Source organism: Balaenoptera borealis (genome assembly GCF_965194805.1).
Source record: "Balaenoptera borealis genome assembly, chromosome: 15".
NCBI lineage: Eukaryota > Metazoa > Chordata > Mammalia > Artiodactyla > Balaenopteridae > Balaenoptera > Balaenoptera borealis.
This window is the reverse complement of record NC_138871.1, coordinates 47,129,534-47,144,107: the sequence shown is the minus strand read 5'-3', so window position 1 is coordinate 47,144,107 and position 14,574 is coordinate 47,129,534.

The window sequence follows — 14,574 nt, the reverse complement described above, 5'->3', positions numbered from 1 at the left end:
TCACAAAGATATATTACTATGTTTTCATCAATAATTGTATAGTTTTAGCTCTTATATTTAAGACTTTGATCCACCAGAGTTAATTTCTATATAAGATGTAAGGTAGGGATCCAACTTTATCTTTTGCATATGGATATCCAGTTTCCAGCACATTTTCTTGAGAGGTCTATTCTTTCCCCCATTGAATTGTCTTGGCACCTTGTTGAAAATTAATTCACCAAAAATGTAAAGGTTTATTTATGGACTCTCAATTCTATTTCATTGACCTATATGTCTACCCTTATTCTAGCACCACGCTGTCTTAATTAATATAGCTTTGTGGCAAGTTTTGAAATCAGGAACTGTGAGTCCTCCAGCATAGATTTTCTTTTTCAAGATTTTCTTGGCTAGTCTGGGCCTCTTTTATGCCATATGAATTTTATGATCAGCTTGGAAATATCTACAAAAAAGTACAGATGATATTTTCACAGAGATTTCATTGGATGTGTAGATCAATTTTATAAGTATTGTCATTTTAACAATACTGACTCTATCAATCCATGAACAAGAGATATCCTTCCATTTAGATATTTTGAAATTTCTTTCAGCAATGTTTTGTAGCTTTCAGTGTACAAGTATTACCATTATTTTGTTAAATTTCTTCCTATTTTATTATTTTTTATACTATTGTAAATGTAATTACTTAATTTTTTTCAGATTGTTCCTTGATAGTGTGTAGAAATAAAATTGATTTTGGCATATTTATTTTGTATTTTGCAAACTCACTGGATTTGTTGATCAGTTCAAACAGTTTTTAGTGGGTCCTTTGTGATTTTTCTATACACAAGATCATGTCACATGCAAATAGAAGTAGTTTTACTTCTTCCTTTCCAATTTGGATGCCTTTTATTTCCTTTGTTGTAAATTTCCCTGGCTAGAATCCACGGTACAATACTGAATAGAAGCAGTGCAAGCAAATATTTTGTCTTATTCCTAATCTTAGTGGGAAAGTATTTAGGCTTTCAACATGAAGCATGGTGTTAATTGTAGGTTTATTGTAGATAAGCTTTATTAGGATATATGTTACCTTCTATATCTAGTATAAGTTTTTTATCATGAAAAAATGTTGTGTCAGCAAATGCTTTTTCTCTGTCTAGTGAGATGACCATGTACTTTCTTTTTTTTTTTTCTATTTATATGTTGATTTTTTTTTTTATGTTAAACCAACCTTGCATTATTGGGATAAATCCCACTTGGTCATTGTGTATAATCCTTTTAAGTTTCCATCAGGATCTTGTTCATCTCAACTGAAACCACAGCCTTAGGCAGCTGTGATACTGCTAGGATATTGCTACTACTTTCAGTAATATCCTGGGTGGAGGGCATTTCCACTGAACTGAGCTCTAAGTTAAATAAAACAGCCATATTATCCTGGAAATAGAGATTTTCCAGGAAGCTGCAAATTTGGGGGAAAAAATTTACTGTGCTCTGGGGATAGAATATTTAATAGAGCTCCAAAAGATGTCAGTCCTCACTGGTCACAAGGCTGCCAGCAACTACTATGCCACTGAGCTGGGAAAGGAGAGAGGATGGGAATAGCCCCAAGTTAAAACATTAAAGCCCATCCCATCTTACTTAACTTCAATAGTTTCTCTCATATAGATGCCTTACAGTTTGTTGTGTTTTTGGTTCATTTCCAGAGTTTTGAAATGGTTGTTTTTGTTGTTTTTGCCATATTTTCTTTGTTTCTGTGGGAGACTCAGTTCACTAAGGTCCCAACTGGTTCACTCTCCACCAGTCCAGAAGATGTACTATTCCCTGGCTTAAGAGGATGGTGTGTGTACAACTGGACACATGATAGTTGTTTTGAGTCACTGCAATGACTTTGCATAATATGTTGCAGAAATTCAGACTGGATCTGGACAGGGCCATTTTTCTTAACTCATTCAACAAATATTTATAACGTAGCTACTAAAATTCAATGAATAAGACTATCCCACCCTCAGCAAGGGTAAAGTCTAGTTGGAGCAGAGAAACTAGCGGTTATTGAGCATGTACTATTTGCCACTACTATTAGTCATATCACTATCTTAGAAAGTGGAAAAAGAAAAAAAATGGTAGAATCTTACCTAAAAGGCAATACCTTAAGTTGAGTCATGAAGGATGAATAGAACATTTCTAACTGAACCCAGTGCAGGAGAACATCCCTTGGTAGAAAGAACATGGACTTCAGAGAATAAAAGATCACACTCAATAAGGGATTTTTGTTGAAGACCTGATGGTTCTTGCCTAATTAGTGTAACCCAACTCAACAGAGTGAAGAAAAAATATTATTTTTTTAACTGAATAACTAAATCTTCACTTGACCAAGTTTTTAATCACTGATAAATACTTTAAAGGAAACAAAGATAAGTTTATCATTATTACATAAACCTAAGAATTTCACAGCAATTAGGAGATGACGACTGGCTATATAAGCTATGCTATGTTGTCACAGTCAACTTCAGAGTCTGTAAGTAAGTATATGAGTACCTGTTTATTTCTGAGAAATCAAAAACTAAAACATATTAAATTCCTAAAAAATGATTAGATACAATTTTTCTTGAAAAATAATGTGGGAGGAAGAAAAATAAGAAAATCAGTTTGGTTTTGACCTTCCATCATACACAGTCTGAGCTGCTCTGGTTAATGAAGACATTACCCAATTGGAAAAATAGGTGAAAGAAGCTCTTGACTTATTAGAGCTGGAGTGACTTCATGTGGGAGTTTCAAGGAAGATTTCGAAATGCCAAATGTATCCTTGCCATCAGCTGTCATGGCATGGTGTGCAGCTCAGGAAAGATAAATGGATCCTGCAAACTGGCATTTGGACCAAAGCTGCCTTTGGTAAACATAAATCAGAACACAAGTTTCATAAGACTTGAAAGTCATGTGGCAATATTTTCAATTGCTGCCAGTCCTACTACCTTCTTACCTCAAAAGCATGAAACCAATTCCAGATGAAAAAAACTTTCAAGGCATGTCAATAGCTGGTAGCAAAAAATGCTGTGCTATAATTTTGAATACGATAAATATCCACCTAGCTAAGGGTAAAAGTCCAGAGTCAAACAAAATGCTCACTATGCCAGCTAGAATGTCTATGGTGATAAATGACAAAATATATAACCATATAGGTCTTAAAGGATAAGGGCATTTATTATGTCACATAAAAAGAATCTGGAGAGGGCTTCCCTGGTGGCGCAGTGGTTGAGAATCTGCCTGCCAATGCAGGGGACACGGGTTCGAGCCCTGGTCTGGGAAGATCCCACTTGCCGCAGAGCAACTAGGCCCGTGAGCCACAATTACTGAGCCTGTGCTCCGCAACAAGAGAGGCCGCGATAGTGAGAGTCCCGCGCACCGCGATGAAGAGTGGCCCCCACTTGCCGCAACTAGAGAAAGCCCTCGCAAAGAAACGAAGACCCAACACAGCCATAAAAATAATTAATTAATTAATTAATTAATTAATTTAAAAAAAAAAAAGAATCTGGAGAGAGATTGGTCCAGAGTTGGTTAATTTAGTGGCACAATGACATAATCAAAGACCTGAGTGCCCTCTCTCCATTTTGTCAGCCTCAAAGTGTTGCTTTCATCTGCAAGTTTGACACATCACGATAACAAGATGGCTACCATCACTCCAGGCATCAACCCAGCAAACAATCACATCCAAAGTCCAGAAGGTGGAGTTACTTTACACAAGCGTCTATCAGGGAGGGAAGACTAGAATAGCTGTATATGACTGCACAGATGGTACCTCAGAACCCCAGAGAGACGGTCACATAAACAGTAATGAGTATGGACCCTGTAGAGACGACCATTATTTTTAACAGCCACAAAAATACTGTAAACAGCTACAATAATATTTAATTATTTGAGGCTAAATTAATTCTGATACAATGTTAAGCCTGTATATATCTTTAAATATTTTAAAGGGACAAAAACCATGTGTGGAAGGTGTAGGTAGAAATATATAGTAATTGGGACTTCCCTGGTGGTCCAGTGGTTAAGACTTCACCTTCCAGTGCAGGGGGTGCAGGTTCAATCCCTGGTTGGGGAGCTAAGATCCCACATGCATCCCGGCCAAAAAACCAAAACATTAAACAGAAGCAATATTGTAACGAATTCAATAAAGACCAAAAAAAAAAAAAAAAAAAAAGAAGAAATATATAGTAATTGGTCATTTTAAGTTTCACACATTGCTTCAAGTTTTTCAAATCCAACAATTACAGCGCTTGCTTTTTACCCCCAGAGAGTGTCTGAAAGTAAACATAATTTGTTCTATAATTTCAAGTCTTCTTTATAGAATAAAATAAGATTAGCAGCTCCATTTTTCCTAACATGGCATTAAACCACCTTTCAATTATCACCCTTAAATCAAAAATACTCCTAAATGCCAACTCATAAAAATTTGACAAGTCACTTCATTATTCAGGTTGTTCTTAAAGTGACAAACAGTGGTCTCTGTGAGAGAATACACATTTTCTCTCATAAAAACTATTTTAATGGTCTCAGCCACTCATTTCACAGAAAATATTTTCACTCCTGCTGCTGTGTAACTTCAGTCACAGCCAACCCCAAGTATTTAAACGCAAAGGACATGCTGAAATGAACTATTTATTAACTAAAGTACATTATCAACCTTATCCACTCCTCCCCTAGATGACTAATTTGATGTTACTTCAAAAGACAGAGCCTCATCGTTATTGGTGGCTTGTCTAGGACTTAATAAGCACATAAACTTAGACAACCATGACAATCATTCCAGCCTCATAAAATATAACTTTTATGACTGCTATTTAGGTACACCCAGCCCTCAGCATGACTTGCATATTTATTTTACAGAGAATGATACCAATCATGCTGAGTTTCAACATACCAATATTAAACTTGGAATTCATACTTTATTCTGAGTTGACATTAATGCTACGGCCAGATGTATGAATTTCTGTCATGGGCCCATGACACGGTATTCCCAATTCAACCAAAAGAGAATGAGTTTCAATTCAGGGTTTGGTTTTTTTTGCTTATTTGTTTTAAGCAAGAAAGAGATGTAAATGAGATGAGTGCCGATTCTTGTGTTCGAATATTGGCAAGGATCTCCAATCTGCAGGCAGTAAAGAGGGTTAGTGGACCCCATTCAGTAACAGGAAACCAGAGGGGAAAATTGCAGTAAATGAGCCCAACCAGCATGTTGGTTCATTTCATCTTTCAGGGCAGAACTTTTAGAAATACTTTTCTACTTATTATATGCTCTAGCGCTGGCATTCCCATTTCTCTCACCACCTGCCTTTATTCTAAACATGTAATCTATCATTTTAAAAATAATGTTGCATTGAGAAAACCTCAGAAAGTCTCCAGTAGAGTAAAATAACTCTAACTGTGGCAACTGCCTGATTTTAAAAGGCCTTACTGTATGTTATTCTGTGTCACATAATAGTCACATTGCTGTACTGATAACAAGTCTTTTCAGAGATTTAATGGCTTTCCCCAAAACCTCCTCCCCATTTCTCTAAACCACCTGGGGAGGGAGAATGTACATTTCCCAATGCCTTTTCCTCATTCCCCCACCAAGAAACGAAGAGCTTCTGTGGGATCCCACCGAATTTTAGAACTCACCTTTCAATGAGAATGCCAGAATTAGTTTCCACCTGAACCCCAGATTTCAGAAGGACTTATTAATGATGTGCTCACATGGAAAGACCCAGAAGTGAAGAGAACTCTTTGAAATGAGGCCAAGAAGAACTGAGGATCCTGGCCTGCTTTTAACCATTCTAGTTCCATGTGTGCCCCCAGATCCAAAATCTTTAGTATCTTAGTAAATGAAATACATCATATACATCTACAAATTGAGTCATTGACAGGCATTTAAAAATTAAAATCAGATATCTCGAAGTTAAGTTTGTTTCAATTTTTACTACTGGCATTCCTTTCTATCCCACTGATAACCAGAGTAAAGTTTTCATATGAGAGATGATTAAAAACACCAAAAAGATAAAAACTGTACAAAAATTAATGGTCTATATATGAAGCAAACTAAAATGTGATACCATTTTCGAGCAAGTGTTGGAGTGTTAAAAAAGAAAGAGAGAGAATGTTTTATCCTTGGCATCATGTTCCTTTGAGAGGCATGAAATTAATGTCAGTAGATTCCGTTTCTTTTCCTAAGGGCCCAAACGTAATACTTAGTTTTTACAGTGGACAACACTTACGTACTCATACTATTGTAAAATCTATTTATCGGATTTTAATTTTTAGAATCAACCTGTGGACAAAGCATAGTGGACTTAGTAATAATCACATCTGAAAATAATATCTATACCTAGACCTCTAATGCTATACACAAAAACAAACTCCAAAAAAAGAAAAGATGACTACTTGAGATTTAAAAGACACCATTTATAAAACTAAAAACAAGTGGCAAACTAATGTGAACTATATTAAGGACTTCTCTAAAACAAAAGGAAAATTGATAATTGAATAGAAAAGATGAGAAAATGTTATGAATCGGTAATATACAGAAGAAATAAAAAAGAGAAAGAGTATCAAATTCATTGGCAATTATGTTAAGGCAAATTAAAACAATAATATGATGTCACTTCTGTCCTATCAAGTGGACAAAAATTAAGATGATTAATGATATCTGGTATTAGTGAGGATATGGGGAATCGAGCAGTCTCATGCCTTGCAGGTGGGCATGTAAACTGGTAAAGCCCTTCTCAGAATAATAGGGCATTAACTAACACAGTTTACAATGTTCACACCCTTGGTCCTTTATTTCTACATACAGTTATCTATACTAAAATATCCTACCTGGTAACAAAGATGTACGTAAAAAGATTGTCCTTGCACATTTTGTAACAGTTAACTTTGAAAACAACTTAACTATCCCTTAAACTGGTGAATGACTACATAAATTACAGGGCATTCATTTTATATGCATTAACCTGAAGAGATATTCCTGATATATTACCTGAACCAAAATAACAAATATCAGTGCAGTGTACATGACTATATTTTTACTTAAAAAAAAAAATTGAACTACCATCTATATGTATGTTCTAACATGGAAATGTTTCCAAGCTCCTCTATTCATCATTAAAAAGTGCAAGTCATGATGTATTTATTTTTTGCTTGTAAAGATACACAATTATATATTGATATTTATGTATATATACATAAAATTATACATGTAATACAATATAAATATATATAATATATAAATAAACTGGAATGATATAGCCCAAATCAGGGTTTTTCTAGGTTAGTAAGGAAAGCATGAGGGAGAATCATAATTCTTTTTTACAAGAATGTACTCATTGGGCTTCCCTGGTGGCGCAGTGGTTGAGAGTCTGCCTGCCAATGCAGGGGACACGGGTTCGAGCCCTGGTCTGGGAAGATCCCACATGCCGCGGAGCGGCTAGGCCCGTGAGCCACAATTACTGAGCCTGCGCGTCTGGAGCCTGTGCTCCGCAACAAGAGAGGCCGCGACAGTGAGAGGCCCGCGCACCGCGATGAAGAGTGGCCCCCGCTTGCCACAACTGGAGAAAGCCCTCGCACAGAAACGAAGACCCAACGCAGCCATAAATAAATAAATAAATAAATAAATCCCCCCCCAAAAAAGAATGTACTCATTTTTTTACATAATAAGCAAAAAATAATCAATTCTATGTAAATATAGACTGACAATAAAAACATTCTGAAAAATAAATGAAACAAACCAAGGATATGGGTGAAACAGGAAATAAACCAACCTGAACCACAGGGCCCCATCTCTCTATCTCCACGCCAGCACTACTCAGATGGGTTAAGGGTAGTCACTTTTCTGCTTCTTACATTCTACATTGAAAGTTTAAAATGTAAAGGGTCAAGTCTTTCAAAAATGAATTCCCCCTACCTAAATTCATCTAAATAAATAATTATTCTTTTGAATTTGTCATTCTTCTTTTAAAACATCATTTGATTTGCTGGCAATAAAATCCTGAACCAAGGGAAGACTAAAATGAAGCAGAATATATCAATTACTAAGGAAATGAAGGTGAGAATCCTGCCTCAATTCAATAATATCAATGATTACCAATAAAGAGATGACACTGAAACACTAGATTACCATAAGATAATGCTACAGTAAAAAGTACAGTGACCAAAATAGTAGATTTTATCAAATGGTTAAGGTAAAAAGATATACAATTTTCTTGGTTAACTGTTGAGCTTGAATAAGACTTCTGAATATTTTGTGCATAATTCATTTAAGAATGAACAGACTAACTATGTTCTGTTACAGTAAATAGGAGCACACATCTAATCAGAGTAGTAGTCATCTTTGTGGTTTTTTAAAGTTTCAGATAGCTCAAGCTGTATCAAAGAATTATAAACATATTAACAAATCTGTAGTTGGTAGCTTTAAAAACAATGTCAAACTAGGGTATGTCTTAACCACAAAATGTCTGGGAATTGATGACACATTTTAGGAGCTTCCCTGATGGTCCAGTGTTTAAGACTGTGCTTCCACTGCAGGGGGCATAGGTCCTATCCCTGGTCGGGGAACTATGATCCTGCATGCCACGTGTGGCCCAAAAAAAAAAAAAAAAAAAGAATCACATTCCACAAGTACATAAAATTAAAGACAAGTCCTGCATCAGCCAAAGTGACCTGATATGTTTAGGTTAAGGTAAACACTCAGAAAATCTTCTCCAGTTTCATTCTAGTCAGGACAAATAACTCAAGTTCTACTCAGACTAGGTAGGGGAAAAGTTTCCAATATTTCTGATTGAATTTTAGCATAACAAAAATGGCCTTTTACTCAGATCTAGACATGGATCATAGAGATGAAAGTCATTATCTTGAAGACATCATCTGAAGCAGCCTCCTCCATTAAGAAAAGTGATGTGTTTTCATTCCTATTTTACAAATGAAGCAACTTGAGTTTAAAAAAGAAGTTACATAGAAAAAATAGACTGAAAACCCGATCTTCCTACAGGAGCACTAATTGTTCCAATCTAGCATGTTAGTACTCTCATTCCAAATTCGTTCTTGGTACTAATGTGCTTTGGCTGCACTGCTTGAGTTCACAAAATCATTAATACAGTTAGTGAATAACAAGGTAGCACATTAAGGACAGACATGCAGTACAATCTATTTGAATTAATTTTGGCAGTCAGAATTTTCCCTTTCCAGACCTCCTTTCTAGCCTTCCCAAATCCCTGGATCTAGGGTTCATATAATTGATCCTGAGCCTTTATCTTTTATGTATATTTCTCTTGAGAGAAATCTATAAAATGATTAAGAAGAGAAACTATTTATTACAAAGACTAACATTAACTTTCCTTTCATCTAAGAGTGTAATATATTTCCTTCCCTTCCTTATAACTTTCCATCATTGGTTCTTGGAAATGATATGCTTGCCTAGATAATTTGACTTTAAACTGCTCTATCAGAAAGGGTGAGTTTAATGATAAGAAGATGTATATACAACTCTCTCGAGAATGTTTGGTTTTTTCCATTTCTCTTTTTTCGAGTTCTTATATGTTTTTAAAAAATCTTTTCTGAGTAATTCCACATGGTTTAAATGCTTAAAATCTAAAGAGATTCAAAGGAAGAAAACAGATTCTATTTCATGTCAGATCAACAAGAAATGATCTAGCTTTGGGCCATAAAAAAGCACATTGGGTTACCTGTTCTACCGTTTTATAACAGCTCAGAGTCCCTAAAGAATGAAGATCTTGACTTTTATCGCCTTCTAATACAGAAGCAACTTTAATCTGTGGCTTTGATTAAACAAGGACAGCTAGAAACAATGACATAAGGCATGAGAGGCTGAAGCTGCTGAAATCTCGAGCACATTTATCATGTCCTAAAATAGATGAGCATAGAACAGATAATGCGTAGGAGACATGTCCATCTCAACCACGGAACTGAACTTAGTGAAGCTTGCCTGCTCTTGGGTGCAGTTCACTTTTGCTTTTACAGCTCAAATCCTGTCAGAATAAGGTTTCTCTGGAATTATGTCATAGATCATTATCTAGGCATTGGAAATCTTTAGTTGCTCAAAGCGTTTATGAAATTGGACCTGACCTTCACACTCTTTGAATCACTGAAAGGTAAAGAAAAAAGTCTAGCTAATAAATTATAATTAAGAGTATTATATTTACACTCCATCATTCATTTTTCAAGGTATCTCTATATTTGTAATCCCATTGCATGAGTAGCTTAAGTACGACCATCTATACTTCACAGACAGGTCTAAAGTCACATGGATGGTGAAGGAAAATAGAGGAATTAAAACCCCAATCTCCTTACTTCTTTTCATTATTTTTTTTCTTGTTTTGGTTACCATTCCCCCCCAAAATAAAACACAGGCCCAAAATGGAGGCACTTACGCTAGGCCATGCCACCAACTGGGGCTTAATACCTAACCTAATTGATGCTTTAATCTCCCCAAGGAATGTAGTCTTAAGTGGTCAGTCAGAATTTTCTGGTCAACACCAATGAGGTAATCTGTCACATGGGCCCTTTCCCGCACCCCGCAAAGGAAGACGAGGTAGCACATCTAATAAAACCCTTTTGTCCCCAAAAGGAGATGACCTAACCTGAAATAATCTCTCGTTTTTTCGTCTTGTTTATGAATTCTCTGTCTTCCCTTTAAAAACCTCTCCCTTTCTGTAGACTTTCAAGCTCCCCTCTGCTTGCCAAATGGGATGCGGCATGATTTATGAATCATTCAATAAAGCCAAAGAGACTTAAAATTTACTTGGTTGAATTTTGTTTTTAACACATTGTATCTATTCCTAGTTTGGTTCTTTCTTTTTCTTGTTCCTTTGGTTCCCACATTGATATTCCTCATTTTGGTTCCCATACTTCTCTGGCTCAATGCAGACCATTTGGGGTTAAAATGCCTAATTCAATGCTTTGATAGAAAGCACTCAATAAATACAAATGAGTTTGAATTATTTATACAATCAGCAAGATTCATTGACTTTTGCCTATTGTCTGTGTGTCTCTACAAGAATATCTCTGACTGCTCTTTATTTCTGCCTGTTATAGGGATATTCATCTGAAACAGCAAGAAGCCATGCCTTTTTATAGAGTACACTACGTGAAGAAAACCTCAATCCTTCCTTCAAACAGCATCTTTCAAAAACATTTTTGAAAATATTATCTCTTATCCCTAGGCAATGAGACTGTGCTCTTGACTCTTAACTTGTCCAAATAGTTTGGAGTAAGAATTTCCATAGCAGACTCTCCATTGAAATGTAGACCAGGTTTATCCCAAAATGGACTCCAATTCTATCTACCTCAGGAAATGGAAATTAAAGAGAGAGAGGGAAAAAGCTTTTAAAAATTCACAGCATTAAATAATTCAAATGAAAGAGAGATCTATCTACTGCAAGTCCTAATTAAAGGAGTGGATTTCCATTTATAATTGTTGTGTTATTTTAATGAACACAAAAGGAAAGTGTTTATACCTCCTTATACCCAGGAGTTGAAAGTTTAGTTGAGGAGAGCTGGGGCCTTGGGGGGTGGGAGGGGGAATAGTCACACTTCATTGAAACTGGAATATATGCATATGTGCATAAAAATTGGGGATTTACATTACAATTGATTTTATTCTCTTCTTTGATTTAATACTGGCAGATTTTTTTAAGGAACCTGAATACTCTTCAGATATTTTAGGCTTTGAGAAGTGGTTCTCCCATTGCATCAAAACCTAACAGATTTTTAAGGTTAATTTAAGTCTTTTGGATCATTGTAAATGATAAGAGGAGGAGTTGTACCGTGAGCCAACTCTCATTTATATTTTAACAGCACTTTAATATTTTAATACTTTTAAATCATACCTTTGCCAATTCTAATCAAGTTACCTTGAACCACTGTAGCCACTGTATTGACCGTAGCCTTCAAAGACAGCAAGTAAGTGTAGCTTTTCAAGTAATACCTTCTAATCTATGCTCTGACTAAATTTACAATTTGTTCCTATATTTTCCTTTCAACACTGACAGAAAGCTCTCGTAGGCTTTCCTCGCTTACCACCCCCAGTTTCCTTCTACTCTTTACACATTCTTATGAAAAATATTTTAGCTGCCAAAGTATCCCTATTAGCGAAGACTTTAATTAAATTAATTATAAATGGTAACTTGAATAAAAGCCTTTTTTAAAAAAAAGGATAACTTTCTATTTTACCCTGAATTTAAAGAAATCTGCTCTGTAACAGCATATCAGGGTTTTGGCAGCTCTTCTTCCAGTTATATTTAAATTTTAAAGGGAGAAAAATTCACCTTTAATGAGATAGCATGGAAGCACTTCTGTGTAATCAAAAAGAAATTCATTTGTAAATGTGGAACTTGTTTGACAGAAGGAAGCATTTTAACAAAGCTGGTTTGACCTGTAAAGAAATATCCAATCCTTCAGAACTATCTTCTAAAAATGCACATACTGCATTCACTGTAGAGCAGCGGTCCCCAAACTTTTTGGCACCAGGGACCAGTTTCGTGGAAGACAATTTTTCCACTGATGGGGGCAGGGGGGCGGGGGGGTTGTGATGGTACAGGTGGTAATGCACGCGATGGGGAGCATTGGGAGTGGCAGATGGAGCTTCCCTCACTAGCCCGCCGCTCACCTCCTGCTGTGCGGCCCAGTTCCTAACAGGCCCTGGACCTGTACCAGTCCACAGCCTGGGGGTTGGGAACCCCTGTTGTAGAGTTCAAACCTGCCCTGAGCACAGAAACTGAGAATACTAATCTAATTTACAAATGTAGAGCTTAAGGAAGAAGTTTCACATTCTCTGCTGGAAAAGTCACTCTAGGGGTCAGGAAGTCCAGATTCTAATCCCTAACCTGCTAAAAAAAAACCCTCTGATATTGGGCAAGTCTCTTCATTGGGCTGGCTCAGTTTCCTCACCGAAAAAAAAAAAAAAAGTGAAGTTTGTAAAAATACTTTTGCAAACAGTCAATTTGTAAAAGTATTTAGAACTCTAGGGGCAAATTTCAAAGCAGGAAAGCCATACTTAATGTGTTTTCTTTTTTCCAACTGGCCACTTCATTTACTCAGCAAGCATACCTTCAGGTAATCTGTTAAGGATACAAAGTTGAATAAAACACACTTCCTGCTCTTCACAGTTTCACTACTGTAAAGGAAAGAGAAGTGAACAGTCATGGCAGCAAGGTAAGTGCTATAATCAAGGTATGAATGAGGAACAAAGATGAAAGATTTTCTCTTCCCAGATACATCATGGAAGTCTTTCTAGAAAAGATGGCAGCATTATATAATGATTAAAAGTGTGGACTCTGGGGCCATACAGCCTGGGTTCACATTATTATTTCACCACTTATGAGTTGGGTGTCCTTGAACTAGTCGTTTAACCTCTTTGTGCCTCAGTTTCCTCTTCTTTAAAATGGGGGCAATAATAGTACCTATTTCATAGAGTAGTTGTGAGGATCAAATGAATCAAAATATGTATGAGTGCTTAGAAAAGTACCTTGTTCATACTATGCATGTTAGGAAACCATTGATCAAAACCACCTGCCTTGGCCAGGCACGATAATAACCGCTTGCCTGAGTTGTCTCACCACAGGAAGTCCCGCCCGATAAGGAACATGGTGCTGCCGCCAAAACTACCCAAGAGAATTCAGGAGGGGCCAAAAGAGGGAGGAGATGCCAGCCCATAATATGTCCTGCCAACCCCTCAGAAATCCTCATGCTAGAAACCATCTTGACTGAGAGATGCACACACTTCCGTGAAGGGACTTGAATCAAACCACATATGGGCATAGGAAAGATGACTGAGCAGAGACAATCCAGAAGGCTAATCCCACCACCATAAACCCTGAGACTGCAAGCCACGTGGCAGAGCAGTTCTCCTGGGTTCCCTTACCCTGCTGCTCTCTGCCCAGGTGCCCCTTCCCAATAAAGTCTTTTGCTTTGTCAGTATGTGTGTCTCCTCGGACAATTCCTTTCTGAGTGTTAGACAAGAGCCCACTCTAAGACCCTGAAAGGGGTCCCCCTTCTGGTAACGAACACACGTAAATTAGATTAGACGTTGGCCAAGAAGAAAAATATTTGGGGTATAGTGGGCAGAAGGAACAATAAGTATAAAGTAGATTTTTATATAAAGAAAAAGAATGGTGTGTTTAGGACATTTCAAAGAGTTTAACATAGCTGGAATATTGGGTACATCTGGAGGAGTGGGGAAAGATAGCCCTGGAGGGATGGACAGGCCATTTTATAAAGGCTTCATGCAACATGTTTAAAATAATTGAAAGATTTAAAGATTTATCTGGGCTTCTGTGAAAGGCCTTATAGGCACAAGAAATGTAGGTGTAAGATGTAGAAATTATGCCCCCCAAAATGTAGGTTTTATGTGTAGGAATTGTTTTTAAGTCTATATTTTAAACTTGCAGATAGGTAATAATTTCAGTAACTTGCACTGATAAGCACATAATTAGATTGGTAGTTTCAATTTTCTCAAACAGTAAAACCTACATGGTTAACTTTGAATTTTAGTATTTTTATATCACTCCAAAGTTTCTGTTTTAAATCTCAGAAAAGAAAATTGTGAATGATAGA